The 19,597-nt window shown below is 42.6% G+C and overlaps 1 long non-coding RNA gene across 1 annotated transcript in view; it reads right to left on the bottom strand.

Moving 5' to 3' along the window:
* The window catches only part of LOC149781599 (uncharacterized), a 30,283-nt gene extending 28,186 nt beyond the window's left edge, over positions 1-2,097 (bottom strand). Inside the window, exon 1 of the long non-coding RNA XR_016414513.1 lies at positions 1,985-2,097. This is a non-coding gene — a long non-coding RNA (uncharacterized LOC149781599). The remainder of the gene's footprint in view (positions 1-1,984) is intronic.
* Between the last annotated feature and the right edge of the window lie 17,500 nt (positions 2,098-19,597).

The following is a 19,597-nucleotide window of genomic DNA, read 5'->3' as shown; positions in this document are numbered from 1 at the left end:
TTATAGTGCAGATACATTTACTTATGAAATTTGTTTTGTTAACTAGTTTACTTGAAATTAGGCGATTTTGGGGCTGCATGTCTGAATGTGCATGATTGCTCTTGTTCAATGTCGTGCAACTCCATCTGCATCCTATAAGATGTAGACATTAATTTGTTGCAGCTGACGGGGTAGGTAGGGTGATGCACATTGGCTTAAATATTTTATAATTAGACGCATATTTGTTGGTTTCCCCGTAGTTCTAGCCAAGTGGCATATACTTAGAATGGATAGTGACTGCAGGAATATGTGTTGTATATATAGTGTGGATTATTTTCTTTGAATAATAATAATAATAATAGCAATACTAATAATTATAATACCGTTACTATATTATTATTATTATTATTATTATTGTAATTATTATTGAGCACCATTGTTTGGGAAATTAATCAATAAAACCGGTTCGATCTTTCAGGAACTAACTAGGTTCCAATTTTACTCCCACAGTCACCATTTATTAGAAACCTGTCCACCTACATAATCGGGTTTTGGGATTTCTCTGTGTGATAAAATAAATAACCGCTCTTCATTCTGCAGTCTTTATTATAGAAGGCTATTTTTAAATCTATTTAGTGGATTTATTTTGTACTTGATTTGTTTTAGTGTTTTTGTTCGTTTTTTTTTTTTCTTGTTGTTGTACTTGATATTTGTTTTAAGATCTATTCGCACTTATAATATCGGATGAATAATTAATATATTCGGAAACTGTTTTTAAACTTTAAACAATGTAGATGTTTAATATCTCAGTATCATGCTCACGAGTGGATTACGTGCATGACCTGTAATATGTGTGATCAATAAAAGTCACTCACTTATGTTGTATATTTTGACATCAGAATTACCATTTCTTACTTTTACGTTGTTACACTTTGTTTTTCATGGTGGTATATTTGTCGACTTCCTCGACGATGAGCTTCAACTCGGACGGCGTTGTATTGAAACGAATTTGGCATGTGGTTGGACATTGCTTAAGTTTGACCTTGGCGAGGACGCGGATTTCGTCGTGTTTTTAGCCTTCAGGGAAAAACCAAGGACTACTGCATTCAAGTAAACTTTGCTGTTTGGAGTGCAACATCAGAATGGAGCGTTAGCGTTCGTGACCATCTTTCTCAAATCCTATCTCAAATAGCGCTTGGCTTTTACCAGTTTAAGTCTAGAGTTGACAGCACATAAAAAGTTTCCCCAAAACTTTGCCGGCTGCACTCCTCTTTGGGTGGGGACATGAGTGTGCATACACATGTCACCTGATGCAATACACCCATGTTTTTAAATCTATTAACGTGTGTTTGAATGAATATACTGATGCATTTAAACCTTGCAAATAATGTAAATAATGCATTGATGAAAATATATTGAATTTCAAGATACAAATCTAAAATGGCGTATATCAGACACATACGTAGAACACAGTTGACCCAGATAAAAAAATCGGTCAAAACATAATCTTCATGAATGTTATTGCCGCTGAACACGTGATCTATGATCTAGATCAGTTCACATTGTAAACAACAATACCACCAAGTGAAATGCGATAGCACATCCGGTAAATAAAACCACGTAATTCAGCACATAACAATTGAATTCCGATTCGCTTTACAAAATAGAATTGTACTGACAGTCCAGAGTGGTGGTGGAGTGTGTTTAAACCACAAACTTATTCCAGCTTTGCTAAATTTCATACTCTTTGTGGAAGCCTTCGTAATTATAAAATATCAACATTGCACTTCACCTAAGTGCAGCTCAGTCCTAACACTGTCTATTTGTTCAAATAGCAGACTAACAACTAGTTAGCCATATGGCATTTATAATGTTATTAACTCGTTACTTTTAATTTAAAATACGGTGCAACAAAATGTAAAGTATACCAGTGAAGAATTATGCGATTGCAAATTATTCAGACTACAAGAAAATGTAACAAATGTACATGTAAGGAACAACTTACCTTTAAACGCCTTTACATGCCTATGTGTGTACAGGTTCGTCGTTGTAATCCACGTTTTCGTTTACGACGGAAATCTCAGTTTGTTTAAGTTGACTGTCTTTGACCATATTGTTTCTAAACGCGTGAGGTACTCATGACTAATGTGTTAGTATATTTAGCAAACCTGCATGTAAGTCGGGGCAAAAAGGAAAAAATGTCCTTTATTAATACTTCTTCGGCTTTGATTCGGTACATTTAAATCATGGCATTCAGATAATTATTTGCAGGAAGATCGTGATAAAATATTTCAACTTTTTATAAGAAATAGGAAAGTCCTGCTCTGTTAACTTTCCTATATAGATATACTGACCATCCTATATATTTGTTCACATATAGTTAACGATTGTTTCGTATGTATGTATGTATGTATGCATGCATGCATGCATGCATGCATGTATGTATGTATGTATGTGTGTATGTATGTATGTGGGGGTGGGGTGTGTGTGTGTATGTATGTATGTATGTATGTATGTGGGGGTGGGGGTGTGTGTATGTATGCATGCATGTATGTATGTATGTATGTATGTGCGCGTTTGTTCTGTTCTTATTTGCTTGCTAGCATAATCAACTAATATCTGAATTTGGTTGGACTCTTTAGAACGTACAAAACAGATTGATGTATTAAAGTTATCATTATGGTTACAGAAAAATATCACTGGTAGTCATCGTCATCACTTTTATACTACAATCACTTCAACAACAATAACAATAACAACAATAAATACTAATACTACTGGATAATAATATGTAATAATATTTAGGTTCATCATTTTTTTCCTTTATGTAAATGTTTACGAAGAAATACGCTACTGGTGGCACCTCTGTTTAATTTACAAACTATATCAACGAATAAACAGTTCACACATTTCGAAATGCATCAACTCAGCTAACTTCAGCATTTCTCCGTTTTGTAATCAAGATTATTTTTTGTAATACGATGCCCAGTGTTATGCAAAGGTTGGATCGTATCCTCGGTTTTATATCATCCGTTACATTTCGAGCATTACTCTCTCTCTCTTTAAACTTCATTGAATTCAAAAAGCCGATGTGGGTTTTTGCTCTTGATTGGTTTAATTATTAATCAAACAGAACATGCTTGTTGCCATGACAAAAAGAGAAAAGATATAATCAAACATGGCAATCTTCTGCCACTCTAGGGTCAGGACAAAACTGCGACTATATACGTATGTACAGTGTCGAAACGAAAGGTATACACACATTACATTTTGGCTGGAAGAATGATGTTACACGACAATGTAGAAGAGCTCGAAACCATCAGAATGATGACGGTGAAACAGAACGCATTTGAAGATAAATTGTAATTAAGCCAAACTGTAACGGGACGAGCGTTACATCTGGAGAAAGTACAGTTAGAGCTGTTTCGTACATATGTAGTTACTCTTGGGTGATCTGTAAATAATACACCAAATAACTTGACTTCACCCGTCAGTACTGAGCACAGTCACATAACGATGCAAAAACATGCAATATCCAGTAGGATCTACTAATATTTATGCATTGAAATTATATAACACACCAATATCAGGAAAAGTACCATACCTGCAAAGAAGGGGAGATGTCTCAGGTGATGATAAAATTCACGTTGCATATATGTTATGAAAACAGATGGAAACAATACAGGAATGCAATCAGTCAGTATACATATAACCTGTCAAGTTGATGGTAGAAGAGAATGAGAGCATGAATTGAGAGATAAAAGAAATGGATGAAGATGAGATACTTATTTTAAGACAGTGGTAATCCGGTGTTGGTAATCTGTTTAACTTTTTAATCTGATCGACATACTGAACTTGTTGACAATAATGTAACTTTACTTTTATTTATTTTCGCTACACGTGGTAGATATCCACTGAGACTGGTAAGATGTGTAAACTATTGGACAAGTGCTTACGTGCGTAACATTATAGATATCTACACGAATCCACACTATTTTACTGGAAATGAATAATGCTGACAAATGTACTTGGGCCAATGACAACTTATTCATTTTATAATGGTTTTGATATGTGCTGACAGCGCAAGAAATGTGAGTAGTAAAGTGGGCCACCCTAGCGACAATGGAAATTAGCATTACAGAGACCCCCGGGCCACTCTAGCGACAATGGAAATTTAACATGGAGAAAAATCGTGGGCCATTCTAGCGACAAGGGGAATTAACATGGGGAATAGAGTTTGGGCTTGTCTAGCGACAAGGGAAATTGAACATGGGATTTTGTTTTTTGTTTTTTTTTAAAAAAAATTTTTAAAAAAATTTAAATTTTAAAAAAGGGTAGGCAATGGAAAGGCTATCTCTTTTCGAGAAATATGGCTGGCCCTGAAAAGGGCCTTTGGGTTTATGTTAATATTAATATTAACATAGATGGCATCTGTCACATCTTCTTCTTCTTCTTAAACTCCTTCTAACTGCCGGTCCATACACAAGTACCCTCTTGAGACATCCTTGTCTTTCTATATAAACTCTCCTCATCCATAGTCTAGTATCTGTCCTATCAACAACAGTCCACTTGGACCGGACATACATGAGCATGTCCGTCCTGAACATCATTGTTGACACAAGGGTTGAAGATTGAACGTCGGTCCACATCTTGAGGCTCCGAGAACAGGTGAATCAATGCAGTGAACTGCGCTTATTTATAGGGACAGAAAGGATTGAAACGGATTGAGTTCATTCACCAATCCGAACACGCGTTACAAAATTCAGTCAGCCCGCATCCAATCCGAAGAGAGCAGTCTGTGACGTCTGTTGGTCTATATAGATTCGCTAGCGCTTGTGTACAGTCAATCTATGCGACAGTGATTCAACATGACGGAAACTCAGAAAACGATCCATTGGGGTGCAACAACAGGGGAGACCGCCCAAGGGAACCCGCACTTACTTTCAGAAGAGGTGAATTGGGATTTTGTGGATTTTCTTACCTCGCAAGAATTTGTTCCGGAACCTTCGTTACCTTCTTCATTACCGCAAGTGGAGAATTTTAGACAGAGACAGAAAGAAGAATTGGAAAAATTTATACAACGACAAAAGGAAGCGGAACAAGCTTTTCTCCTACAGCAACAGCAGCAAGAAGAAGAGGTAAGAAAAAAACAACAGCAGCAACAGCAAGAAGAAGTAGCAGCAAAGAAACAAGAGGGTGAAAATCAAACGGTCACGGTACTGTTGGACATTTTAGCGGAGTTAAGAAGTCTGAAACAAATGTATCAGACTTCTTTATTACGACCGAAGAGAATACGACCTTCCCGAGCTAAACACGTCAACCCTGTGACTAAGCCTACCGTACCACCCTTAGTGATTTCAACCCAATCATTATCATCATCATCAACATTACGCAGTCCAGAAGTAGGCCTTGGCCGTGGCAAAGGCTTAAGGCAGTTAAAGTTGATTGCTTAAACTCACCCCTTCACCATGAAGAAAAAGGCCCTTTTCAGGGCCACCCACATCTCTCGAAAAGAAATACAATTTCAATTTGCCAATAACTCAAAAAAAAACAAAAAAACAAACAGTCCATTTTACCCCTATAGTACGTGTCTGTGTATGAGTGCGCGAGTGTACGTTCTTATTTTAAAATCATAACTCAAAGACACTTACCTTATATCATTAATTTATTCTTTTATCCATTTTTTACAATCCAATTCACAATTCACAACACAACACTTTAATAAAAAGTTCATTGACTTCTTCTTTCTCCTTGTTTAGTCTCTCTGTTTTTTAAATTTCTTCACCGTCTTTTCCTCATTATCTTCCCTTCTTCTTTTCTTCTTCTCCTGTTTCTTTGCCTCTTGTAAATAGAATTGTCTTCTTTCTTCCTCTTCTTCCTCTGAAGAATCCCTCTCTTCTTCCGAAGAATCCCTCTCTTCTTCTGAAGAATCCCTCTTTTCTTCTGACTCCTCTTGTTTCTTTTTTGGGCAATCTGGAGACCAATGTCCTTTTTCTTTACAATAATAACAGGTATCTTGACTTTTGTCTTTTTTAGTCCCTGTTTTTGTTCTTTTTTGACGGCCTGGACACTCTGAAGACCAATGCCCTTTCTTCTGACAGATATAGCAAGTATCTTGACTTTTATCTCGAAAGGAAGGAGAGTAGTCCGTAGGCTGGTCTGAAGAGAATTTTCTAATGACCCCTCGCAAAGCTCTGACGAAACGTTCCATCTGGTTAGTCTCTTCCATCGTTGTGCTCGGCTTGAGAGTGAAATGAATAGTGAAAGGACAAGACTCACACCCTTTTTATATACGCTGGTCTGCTATGACTATAAAGTAGCTCATGGTGTTTGAACTTGAGTCATTTGACTTTTTGCTTTCAAGATGAAACGATCTAATTCATTCGAGAAGAAAGAAGAAGAAGAAAGCAAGAGGCAGAAACGTGATCTATCACCTCGTACCAGAGCTGAAATCTTGGCACAAATTCATGCCAGTGATTTTGAAGAGGACATGAGTGAACCAGAATTTGAAACCTCTAAACCAAGTTCACCACCCTTAGTCAACCCTGAAAAATACTATTCCATTCGAGAGACGGAAAAGCGCTCCTCTAGAAAATTTAGAACCACGGCTTACACCTACACGGTGAAGTTTAAAGATTTCAAGGCCGACGTACCCTTGGAGAAAGCAGAAGGGTTCATCACCGAAATGTGGGATTCTTTGCTCACCGCACTCAAGCGACAATGTCAACCCAAAGAAGACGATCGCTTGACACTATCCATAGATCACGACGGTTTGAAATCCCCTGTTTGGATCGAGTTTAGCAGACCCGCAGAACTAACCCCTTCCAAAATCATGGACAAGATTCAACACGTACAACAATCTAATGACCAGTTTGACATCACCGATGGTAAAGCCACACTGAAAATGGCCCACGTCTCTCTTCCTCAAGGGACAGGACGCAAAAAGATGTTATTGGTGGACGACCTTCGCAACACCAAAACAAGTCTCGTCCGAATTAACAACCCTCAAGACCAGATGTGTTTAGCCCGTGCCATCGTGGTGGGACGAACCTATGCCAACAAGAACGACACGGTAGAATGGAAAAGAACCTGGAAAACTATTCAACGATCCGATCGAGCCAAACAACGAAACGAAGCAGAACTCCTGTTGCAACAAGCCGGCCTGTCCAAAGACTCACCCTGTGGCATTCCTGAGATGCAAAAATTGCAAGATGTCCTAGCTCCACGCTACACCTTGAAAGTGCACCCTCAGGAAATGCGCGGGCCTCTGTTGTTTCGAGGCCAACATTTTAAGGACGGAAAATACATTCATGTTTATTATCACGATGACCATTTCGATACCATTACCAGTATCACTGGATTCCTGGGATACAGATATTATTGTGAGAAATGTGATTATGGTTATAACAATCGAGAGCAACACAAACATTGTGGATGGAAATGCCCAGGATGTTTGGCCTCTCCACCCTGTCTGAGCGAAGAACCAGTGCCTTGTTCGACTTGTCTGCGCACGTTTGTCAGCCCTACCTGTTACCAACAACATCTGAAGACACAAGGTTCACAGAAGAAATGTGCTTGTCAACTCCTGAGATTGTGCCCTACCTGTGGACAAGACATACTTACCAATAATGCCAAGGCACACATATGTCGAGGAAAGAAAAAATGTCACATTTGTCACCACATCGTGGACTTGGAACACCAATGCTACGTGCAAAAATACCAACCCCCACCAGAGAAAGAGGACGGTCACAAGAAGAAAAGCAATTTCATCTTTTTTGATTTCGAATGCATGCAAGAGACCGGTATTCACATTCCTAATTTCTGCGTGGCTCATCGAGCGTGCGAGAAGTGCATTCAAGAACCTATCTTCAGTCATTGCCCTCACTACAGCAAGATTCCCGGAGGGCGTGAAAAAATCTTTCGGGGACCAAACACGTTAGCCGATTTTGCCCAATGGGTCTTAGACCCCATCGACAAGACGTGGAGCCAAGAGGACATCGAACGTTACGGAGATTGTCAATATTCATGCCACGGTGATGGCTCACAATTTCTCCGGATACGATGGACAGTTTCTTTTGAGATACTATACGGAACAAGGCACCGAACGTCCTAAAGTGACTTTGAACGGAGCCAAAATCATTTTCATGCAAGTGGGACAAGTACAGTTTAAAGATTCGATGAGCTATTTGGCCATGCCTTTGAGTCGAATGCCTAAAACGTTTGGAATGACAGAAATGGCTAAAGGGTACTTTCCACACTTTTTCAATACGGAAGCCAATCAACACGCCGTTCTACCCCATTTGCCTGAGGCTCACTATTACGACCCCGACAACATGCGTACCGAACAACGAGAAGCTTTCTACGCTTGGTACCAGGCTCACGCCTCGGACCCTTTCGACTTTCAGGAAGAAATGTTAAAGTATTGTCGTTCCGACGTGGACATTTTACGACGTTGCTGTGGAAAATTTCGAGAACTGTTCATGGAACACGGAGGGGTCGATCCTTTGAAAGAAGCTTGCACCATTGCCAAAGCGTGTTCCTTAGTGTACCGCCAACGATTCATGCCTGAAAACACCGTGGCTGTCATCAGTCCTCAAACGACCCACTATGTCAAGCGTCAATACTCGGTCAAAGCCATACGTTGGTTACATTACTTGTGCGACAAGGAAGATAAATGGATTCAGCATGCCCGCAACGGAGGAGGCGAAAAGACCATCGGAACGTATTCGGTCGATGGCTGGGACTTGGAAAACCCCAAGATCCTGTACGAGTTTAACGGCTGCTTATTTCACGGATGTCCCGTTTGCTACCCTGACCGTGACACTAAAAATCAGTTTTTACAACGGACCATGGAAGACCTGTACCAGGACACTTGTCAGCGACGCTTGAAGTTAGAACAGCAAGGATACCAAGTGGTGGAAATGTGGGAACACGAGTACGATCACCGTATGAAAACCGATTCCGAGTTTAAACGTCTCGTGGAAAGTTACCAGTTCATGGACCCGCTGAACCCGAGGGATAGTTTGTACGGAGGAAGGACCAATGCCACCTGTTTGTTGTACCAAGCCGACGAAGAGAAAGGAGAAGAAATCAAATACTTGGACGTGTGTTCGCTGTATCCCTACGTGTGCAAATATTGTCGCTTTCCTGTAGGGCACCCGCAATTGCTGACGGAACACATCGACCTGAAGAACATTCGACAATACGAAGGCTTGATCAAGTGTAAAGTTTTGCCTCCCACGAACCTATACCATCCCGTCTTACCTCACCATTGTCAAGGCAAACTGATGTTTCCCTTGTGCCGTACTTGTGCCGAAACGTGCAACCAAGACCAACCTTGTCAGCACAGCCAGGAAGAACGGGTCTTGACGGGAACCTGGGTCAGCGTAGAATTGTTCAAAGCTCTGGACATGGGATACCAACTGTTAGAAGTGTACGAAATTTGCCACTTTCCCAAGACACAACAATACCACAAGGGTGATCCCAGTCAGAAAGGCATTTTCGCTGACTATGTGGATGCCTTTTTGAAACTGAAGCAAGAAGCCAGCGGCTATCCTTCCTGGTGTCACACTCCCGAAGACCAAATACAATTCAAAGAGAAATACTATGAACAAGAAGGCATCTCTTTAGACCACATCGAGAAAAACGAAGGCAGGCGATCGTTTGCCAAAGTGATGTTAAATTGCTTGTGGGGTAAAATGGCACAACGACCGTGTTTACCCAAGACGGAATATTTGACAGAACCTTCCCGCTACTTCCAAATGATTCACGACAAAACCAAATACATGAAACACGTGGACGTCGTTCGAGAGGATTTGATCTTGGTCAATTACGAAGAAGATCTGGACTTTGTACAAGACGACCCTTTTAGAAATGTCATCATTGCGGCTTACGTGACAGCCCATGCTCGCTTAAAATTGTACGAAGCTTTAGAACTGTTAGAAGAACGCGTCCTGTACTTTGACACGGACAGTTGCATTTACATCCATCACCCGAGTCAACAGCACCCTGACATCGAAGGAGACCGTTTAGGAGCCTGGACAGACGAGCATCCCGACGACAAGATTCTAAGTTTCGTCAGTGGTGGTCCCAAAAATTACGGCTACGAATACCGGGACAAACAAGGAGAAGTGCACACGACGTGCAAAGTGAAAGGACTGACTCTGATTCATCGTACCAATCGAGTGGTCAACTTTGGGGTATTGAAAGAAGCCTTGCAATCTGGAGAGGATGAACACTTTAAAGTGACCACCTATCAGCCCAACAAGATTGTACGTTTACCCACTCACCACATCGTCAGTCGACCCTTGGAAAAAGTCTATCAAATTGTATACCAGAAGCGAGTGCGACTTCCCAATCATTTCACCTTACCGTACGGTCACGTCGGTATTGGTCTGCATATAAAAAAGGAACCCTAGGCAAGATCGATAGTTCATTGTGACTACCAAGACCGAGCGAACAAGATGAATACTTTGAAAGAGACATCGTTCCAGTTTGGGGATTGTAAAAAAGTTGTATCTTCCTCTAGTGTGACTAATATTGGATGGATAAGACCCAGACATTGCGACGGAAAATGTCCGGAAGGAAACTGCGATTGTCCATGTGGTTACCATTGTAATTGCGTAACGGAGTTTGCAGACGAGTGCGATTGTGAGCCTTGCGATGGATACGATGCTGTACCTTGTGACCTGAGCGATGCCGTAAAGCATCATGGGAACTTTAGTGCCCCTACCCCTATCATGGAAAGTGATGCTGTGCGTGTCAAACCTGTGGGATGCGAAAGCGATGCTGCTCGTCCTCTTGGACATTTTACTGGGTTTCTTTTTAAAGGGGAATGTTCACCTTCACGTCTACCCCCTTACGGATGTCATCCAGCCCTGAGCAAACTCCTGTTCCTGTCACCCAACCCTCATCGAAACGAACCTGTGAAAAACGAATATTCGTTTCCTGTGCGTTTGTCGGAATACTGCGACTTTGAAAATCGTCTTCAATCGTTCAAAGGAAAATGGCCAAAGTATCTGGGAGGACCGACCCCTGAAGAATTAGCCAGAGCCGGATTTTTCTACTTGGGCGAAGGAGATAAAGTCAAGTGCTTCAGTTGCGGTGTGTCACTTCACCACTGGGAACCGCAAGATTCGGCCTACGTAGAACATGCTCGATGGTCACCGAATTGTCATTACTTACCCTTAGTGGGACCGAGACATTGAAGTAACTTCTTACCATAATAATCTGTTCATGGATGCTTTACAAGAGAACATTCGTGCTTTGCCTGTGGAGTTGAGAGAACGCATTTATCGAGAGCTGGTCAAAATACAAGTGAAACGTAAAGAACAATTGCATCCGTTACGTCACCGGTGTTTGATCCACTGGTACCTGAAGGCTATACAAGGATTGATTCAGTTGAAAGTGTTCCATCGGACAGACATTGATGAACGATCCTCTAGTTTTAAAAAGGATTGGTTTGGTATGGACTATTCTACCTACATCATTGTAAACGTACTGCATCGAATTCCAGAGGAAGAGTTAACGAATTACCAACATCTTGAACACAATGTCAACTTGGTGAAAGAGGAAACTTCTGAACGAATTGTAATGTGTAGATTAGTGACTCAACGATTTAAATTCGACACTGAAGTAAAACCATGTTTGTGCAAACAGTACATTTCTTGTGTCAGACCAAAGAGGATTTAGTATGACCTATTCATGGATACTTTGCTAGAGAACATTCGTGCTTTGCCTGTGGAGTTGAGAGAACGCATTTACCGAGAACTGATCAAAATACAAGTGAAACGCAAACTCAAAGTGATTCGTCCGTTTTTAAATTATGCTCTGTTCCAAAGTACAAGAAGACTGATTATGAGTGGATATTACATTAGGCACAAAGGTAAACGATGCTATTGGACACCACCCAACGATTCCAAAAACAGTGTATATACTTATGGATACTTTACAAGAGAACATTCGTGCTTTGCCTGTGGAGTTGAGAGAAAGGATTTACCGAGAGCTGGTCAAAATACAAGTGAAACGTAAAGAACAATTGCATCCGTTACGTCACCAGATCTTTAACCACTGGTACCTGAATGGTATAAGAGAACTGATTCGTCAGAAATTCTTTCAATGGTCAGACATTGTTCAACACTTTGAGGTCGCTAATGATCGACATGTTCATAATTATGGTTACTTCGAGATTCACCTACAGCAATACATTGAGGAAGACAAGGTAAAGGATTACCAACATTTGTTACGTGGAATCTACTTAGCAGAAGAGGAAACTTCTAAACGAACTCTGACGTTTCGGTTACAGTATGCAAGATTTAGATTCCCTACTGGAGAACGAAGATCTCTGGCTAGAAAGTACGTGTATTGCATCCAAAAAAAAGAGAATATAAAAACACGCTGCCATGCCACTGTTTATGTCATATGTCATCCAACAGATTCCGTGGAAGGAACTCAATGACCATATTCAAACCGTGGATCATTACCATCAATTATTACAAGAACTGTATCCATTCAATTTGGGACGACAAGTGGTGTGTGTCTTAGTGACTTGTTTTTTGGGATTTCGTTTACCAGCCGATTCTTTGTGGACTCTTTACGATCAGTACTTACCACCTCAATGGCCTTAAATGGTCACGAAAAACTCCTTTTGCTCAAAGCCTTGCGTTTTCATCTGGATACTTCTCGACCTCAACAGGAAAAAAAGATTCGTCAACTTTTAGCTACCCAAGACGTGTATGACGATGTGTGTGTAGCTTGTGACTTACATCCCCATTGGACAGATGTCCGTGCCTGGAAAGAATGGGGTTTTGAGGCTTGGACCCAAGAAGTGGCCCAGTATGCACGAGAGTTGTTCAAGGAAAAAAGTTACTTTTCAACCTATGTTAGTGACGGTGCCAGAAGAACCCGTCACCCAGGACAGGACTGTCGTGGACAGACCTGAAAGACCTTTTCGGAAGGACACTTGTGTGACCTTACCCCCTACTATAGAACTGGTTAGAACATTACCCAAAACATGTTGTACAGACACTTGTGTTTATTCCACGTTCATCGTTATCATGTGCCTTTTATCCTTGTACTTAAGCCTTTGGCTTTTATGTATTTTTGTCTTTCGTATTCATGTTTGAAAAAAAGAAACATTCAATAAACGTGTTCTGAAAAAGTATATAAACTCTTGTCTTGTTTGTTTTCGTGTCACAAGTGACATTTCTCACACCATGGCTACCTCTACTGTCTCTGCTCCCTCTTCCTCTACTGTCAAAGTCATCGACGAACACTTAGATCGTGCCAGTTGGGAGGCTTTGTATCTTCGCCATCCCTTTAACATGCTCATTGCTGGACCTAGCGGTTCTGGCAAAACCGAATTAGTCAAACGTTTGATCGAACATAAACATCATTTGATCGATCGGCCCCCTCAACGGATCGTGTGGTGTTACAAAGAGTGGCAATCGGCGTACAGCCTCTTGCGAGAAAGTCAAGGCGATTCCATCGTGTTTGTGGAAGGCATTCCTAAAGAAGACGACGGCATCGTCTCTGACTCCCGTCAAACCCATTTGGTCATTTTCGACGACATGTTAGGAGAAGACGAAGAAGAAATTAAACTGTGGTTCACGCGCAAAGGGCATCACCGTAATGCCAGTGTCGTTTACATCACCCAAAATTTGTTTCAACAAAGTAAAGCCCATCGCACCATCAGTCTCAATGCGCATTACGTGGTCTTGTTTAAAAGCCCTCGAGATAAATCGCAAGTGCAAGTCTTAGCCAAACAGTTAGGAACGCCTTGGCTGACTCAGGCGTACGACGATGCCACTCAAACTTCACACGCCTATTTACTCGTCGATTTGAAACCTACGACTCCCGAGGATTTGCGGTTTCGTACCCACTTGTTTCACCACTGGTGCCAAGACGGAGGGCCTGTCCTGTACACGTCTCCGTCCTCGACTTCATTTCACTCCCCATGAAGAAATCTATAAAAACCTCAGACCCTTTTTCGTCTGTCTCACACAGTGTGAACTTGACGTCCCTTCAGTCGCATCTTCCCGTCAAATTGATTCGTGCCTTGTATGGCATCAGTCGAGAAAAAGATCCACAAACACGAGCTCGTGTCTTAGAAGCTAGTCTCAAAGAAGTCTTACGATGGTTCACGGTGACGGCACGTCAATTACTCCAAGGAATCATTCAGATTCCTCATCAAACCAAACGCTTTTTCGATCGAAACAAAGTCGCTTTGGTCCAACTGGCCGATCCCCGCATCGACACTCAAACCAAAAAACAAATCATTTTGAAACCTGGAGGGAGCGGTACTCTAGGAGGGGTCATCATTCGCTCTCTCTTAAGATGGGATCCTAATGCCCCCAAAGTTATCCCCAAGACAAAAGTTCAACGAAGCCCCAAGAAGAAAAAGAAAAAGACCAGGTCCCCAAGAAGAATAACTTCTCCAGTGGCGGGACCCTCCTCTTACCAGACACCACCCCGGAAAAAGAAAAGAAGCCCCCAGAAAAAGAAACAGAAAAAAAGTCCCCAGAAAAAGAAAAGTCCACAGAAGAAAACTAGTCGCAAGAGAGGCACTTCGGCCAGGACGCAACCTTACACTCGCAAACCACGACCTGCCACGGCGGTGACTGCGTCTCCGACAGCCTCACGTTTGTCCACTTCTCCGTTGATGTCACCAGGAACTGAAGAGTACTTGGAGACGTTGATCACACCAAGAACTTCTCCGTTGATGACCCCCAAAAGAACTTCCCCAGTGGCAGGACCCTCCAATTTAGCGGCAGTGACTGCTGCTCACAAAGTACCTTCTCCCAAAATCAAAGTCCATGAAAGATCGGGCATGTTACAAAGTTTACTGGATTTGTCCAAGCAAGAACTGGCTCGATTTAGTCCGTTGCGTACCCCTGCACGACGTGTCATGCCTGTACTCAAACTGATACGACGTAAAGACAATCAGTGGCGACGCGTTCCAGTATAAAAAGACCTGTGACCAAGTCGGGGTATCAGTGAACTTGTAAAAGATGTCACCTCCAAGAAGCCACAAAAGAAAGAGACAAAGACAGACGCGTCATCCGACAAAGCGCTTAGCTAAGCATCGACGTTACCCTAAGAAAAGACACAGTCGTTCCAAGAAAAAGAGGCGTCAACAAAGGGGAGGATTCCTTGGCGATTTTGGGAAAAACATTGTCACCTTTATGACAAAGCGATAGTCCCAAAAAAAAGATAAAAGGGTGTGTGTTAAGTCATCGACGTTAGTGTCTATTTGGTGAATGTCCCGGAACCCACAAGCAAAGATGTCACCCTTCAGAAAACCCCAAGGAAAGAAAAGAAAAGGACTACCACCACGTTTAGCCAAACATGGGGACATGTTATCTGTCCTGTCCAAAGCTTCTCCACCCCTACGAAAAAAACTCATTCAAACGGCCTCCAAAGAGGTCATCGATACCGTGTGCGAATGTTGTTTGAACGTTTTGAAACGCACGATCCCTTTGTCCAAACACCAGAAACAATGCTTAGGCAAACATCGTCACGTTCTTCGGAAAATGGTTCAAAAGAAAATTCCCATTCGTCAAAAAAAGAAGATGTTGGTCCAGCGTGGAGGCATTTTACCTCTCTTGTTAGGCCCCATACTGAAAGGAGTCCTGGGAACCATGTTGGGAGGACTGGTGGGAGCGAGATAAAAAGGCCCTCGGAAGACCCAAGATCTCAGAATTCACCCCTGACAACCCCATGGAAGGACGAAAACTAGCTTTAGTGCCTTACAAACGATGGATGGAATACCATCGGTGGCAAGAACAACGCACCCCGCATTTACCTCCCAATCCCAATTTGAGCGAGATGTCCCAGTTACAACACGAATTGCAATCCTTGATGGATCGCCAAGATTTGTCCGAAACAGAAAAATCGCAAAAGTACGGTCAACTCTTGCAAAGACTGCAACTCTTTCACCAGAAAGCTTTAGACGAAACAGCTTTACCCACTCTAAAAGATTTTAAGACCTTGATGAAAAGTCCAGTACCATCATCATCATTACCACCACCACCACCACCACTACCATCCCCAAGGGTCACCAGAGATGCTACCCCACAAAGACCTGAGGAAGAAGAGATGCGCGAAGTGTTTCAAACACCGTCAGCAGCTCCCATTTCGAGTAAGATTGCAGCATCCTTGTTGACCCCGTCCCCCACACCCCAACGAGAAGAAATGAAAGCTTGGGTTAAAAAGATGATGTCCACGCCTCCTTCGACAGAAGTGAAAAAGAAAGAAGGGAAACCAGAAGCGAAAAAAGAAAAGAAAACCAAAGCCATTCCATTGCCACCTCCACCACCACCACTACCTTCGACTTCTACTCCCGTAGCCCATCGGACACGTAAATCCGTTTCCAAACCACCCTTTCGTCCCACCCAAAGTAGCATCACCGAAGAGTGGGTGACTTATTAACAAACCAACAAAATGGAAAAAGTCTTAGCCAGCATTTACTACGATCCCTCGCATCCTGCAGGTTACGCAGGAGTTCAAAAATTGTATCGTGCTGCCAAAACGCGACTGAAAAGTCTCCGTTTACCTCAAGTGCAACGATGGTTACAAGAACAAGCTACCTACACTTTACACAAACCCATTCGACGCAAGTTTGCCAGAAGTCGCACCCGAGTGGAAGGCATCGATCATCAATGGCAAGCCGATTTAGCCGATGTCTCTCATTTGGCCAGCTACAATCGTGGTTACAAATATTTGTTTTGTGTCATCGACGTCTTTTCCAAATTTGCCTGGGTCGTGCCCTTGACTTCCAAATCCAGCAGCGAGTTAGTGCGAGCCCTGCAACGGGTGTTGAAACAAAGCGGTCGTCACCCTCTTCGATGGCAAACGGACAAAGGCACCGAATTTCTGAACCAAGCTTTCCAAAAAGAATTAAAGAAACGTGACATTCATTTTTTTACCATCGAGAATCCCGAAACCAAAGCCAGCATCGTGGAACGTTTTCAACGCACTTTGAAAGAACGCATGTGGAAATATTTTACGCATCACCACACTCTGAAGTACATCGACATCTTACCGCACCTGGTGCAAGCGTACAACCAATCTTACCATCGAAGCATCGGACGTGCCCCGCAAGACGTGACTCCCGACAACGAAGTGCTGGTGTTTGAGCGCATGTTTGGTACGTCCCCGACGAGGGCTGTCCCCAAGAAAAGTGGAGAGTTGGCCGTAGGAGATTGGGTGCGCATTGGCAAAACCAAACGCACTTTCGACAAAGGTTACTTACCTAACTGGACGACCGAATTGTTTCGCGTCACTGGACGAGTGCATGGCCGTCATCCTGCCGTCTATAAATTGGAAGACATGAACGGAGAAGTACTCAAAGGAACGTTTTATTTGCCCGAGTTACAACGTGTCACCAAAAAAGAAGACGACGTGTACGACATCGAAAGCATTCTCGAACGCAGAACCCGTAAAGTGGGCAAACGACGTGTCAAAGAAGTCAAAGTACGTTGGAAAGGATATCCACCCAGTTTCGATTCTTGGATCGACGCTTCGCAAGTCATCGACTATAAAAAGAAGAAGTGACCATCATGCCCTTTCACACAACAGACGCAGCTACGTCGACCAGTCCTTCTTCACCTAGTTCTTCTGTGCAAGATTTACAAAAACAACCCTTGTGGGTGTGGTGTGGAGAACGTGTGCCTAAAACGCAAATCGTCTTTTTCTGCCAAATCTTCGTGGTGTATTGTGTCATCGGGGCAGCCATCGCCAATTTGAGTTTGCAACAAGGAGACAAACAATTGTGGACCATTTTATTGAGCAGTTGCATCGGTTACCTGCTTCCCAATCCCTCCCTGAAATTCTCCTCGAACGGGAACCTTGTGTCCAGTGCCAGTGCCAGTCACCACTCCAACAACAACAACCACAATCAGAACCCCATTTTAGGTTGAGACACGCCTCTGACATCCACTAACCCCTCGGACAGCCACAGAACTCTGGAATTATGAGTCAGCAAAACCAATTTTACTTAACCTTACCCAGTGACAGTTCCATGGAGGTGTTTCCCGACAACACGTTGTGCTGTTACACGGCCAAATTACCTCAAGCCATCCCCTTAGATCACGAAGCCCATTGGGAAGTGGCTTTAGTAGAAATGATTCACCCGACCCAAGTCCTCAATGTCCTTCCCAATCAAAATACTTTTACGGTGGAAGTTTATGACGAGCCATTGCAACAATGGATGGATACCAATAGCAAATATAAGCATAAAATCCCTAACACAAAAAATCCAAAGTGGACCGACTATCACTTGTTCATTCCCCCAGGTTATTATTTTAGTGGCCAACATTTGGTCAACACCATATCCACCAGGTTTAATGGTGTGTTTGGGAAAGCTTTTGACATTGTCAAGAACAAAGTGTCACCCTAGAATACCACAAAACAGCTCGTCGCTTCCTGATGAAATTTCCTGAGGGGGATAAAATCATGGGTTTCTATTTCTGTGATGAATTGTTTGACATGTTGGGCGGTAACATGAAGATGAGGAAGAAAATAGAACAAGAAAAAAAGGAATTATCAGTCATTTACAACAACGAGTCTTTTGGCCAGTATTTTCATACCCCAGTAGAACTGAACCAAGGACTGAATTTGATGTTCGTGTACTCCGATGTGGTGGAATACAACGTGGTGGGACACACCTCCGTACCGTTACTGCGTGTCATTCCTTTCAAAGTGGATTCTGCCACGAACGCTGACGAGGAAGGTGGAAACACTTATCACGTCCACCGCGAATTTGTCCATCCTCACTATTTGCCGGTCAGCAAGTCGTATTTGGACACGGTCAACATTACTATAAAAGGAGATTTGGGACAAAATATTCCATTCACCAAAGGAAAAGTCACGGTGAAACTCCATTTTCGAAAACGGTTCTCTCACGATTCATAAGTAAGTCATGTATCCAGTGTACCGAGGGGTGGCTCGACAGCGAGGACACGGTTTAGGAGACATGTTAAAATCGGCCTTTCGTTCGGTGGCCCCGGTGTTGAAACCGATGGTGACACGCGGATTGCACGCCTTGAAAGATGCGGCACTGACGCAAGGCAAAGAATTTCTCCAAAATGTCGTCATCGACAAACAAAACCCTAAAGAAGCCTTCATGAGGGCAGGTAAAAATGTCTTGCTGCAAACGGGCAAAGACATTTTAGGCCGACGAGACACACCTATAAATGCCCTGCACGCTACCGAGTCTGGCATTCAGCAAGGACAAGGTAGAAAGAGACGACGAAGAAGAAAACACCCTTTCACCAGACTTCAAGCTAGAAAGGCCAAGAAAAGAAGAACCGTTCGAGATTTAGACGTTTTCGATTATTGAGAAAGAGAAAAAAAATGATGCACCGAGAGTCTTGCGCTTGTTCCAAGACGGAACTGGATCTGTTTGCCATGCCCCCCACCATGATGACCATGCAAGAATCCCAGTGGGTGGAATTTCATCCCGTCTCCTCATTGACCGATTCTGCTCCCATCGAGTTTGAAATCAAAGGACAGCCCGAAGATTACATCGATCTGAATAGCAGTTACCTATACTTGAAAGTCAAAGTAACCGAAGCGAACAACGATCCCATAGGCAACGATGATGCAGTAGCTCCCGTCA

This window comes from Sinohyriopsis cumingii, chromosome 15, assembly GCF_028554795.1.
Source record: "Sinohyriopsis cumingii isolate HCF-2022 chromosome 15, ASM2855479v2, whole genome shotgun sequence".
Classification (NCBI taxonomy): Eukaryota; Metazoa; Mollusca; class Bivalvia; order Unionida; family Unionidae; genus Sinohyriopsis; species Sinohyriopsis cumingii.
The sequence above is the reverse complement of the archived record's forward strand: the minus strand, read 5'-3'. Positions and strand labels throughout refer to the sequence as shown.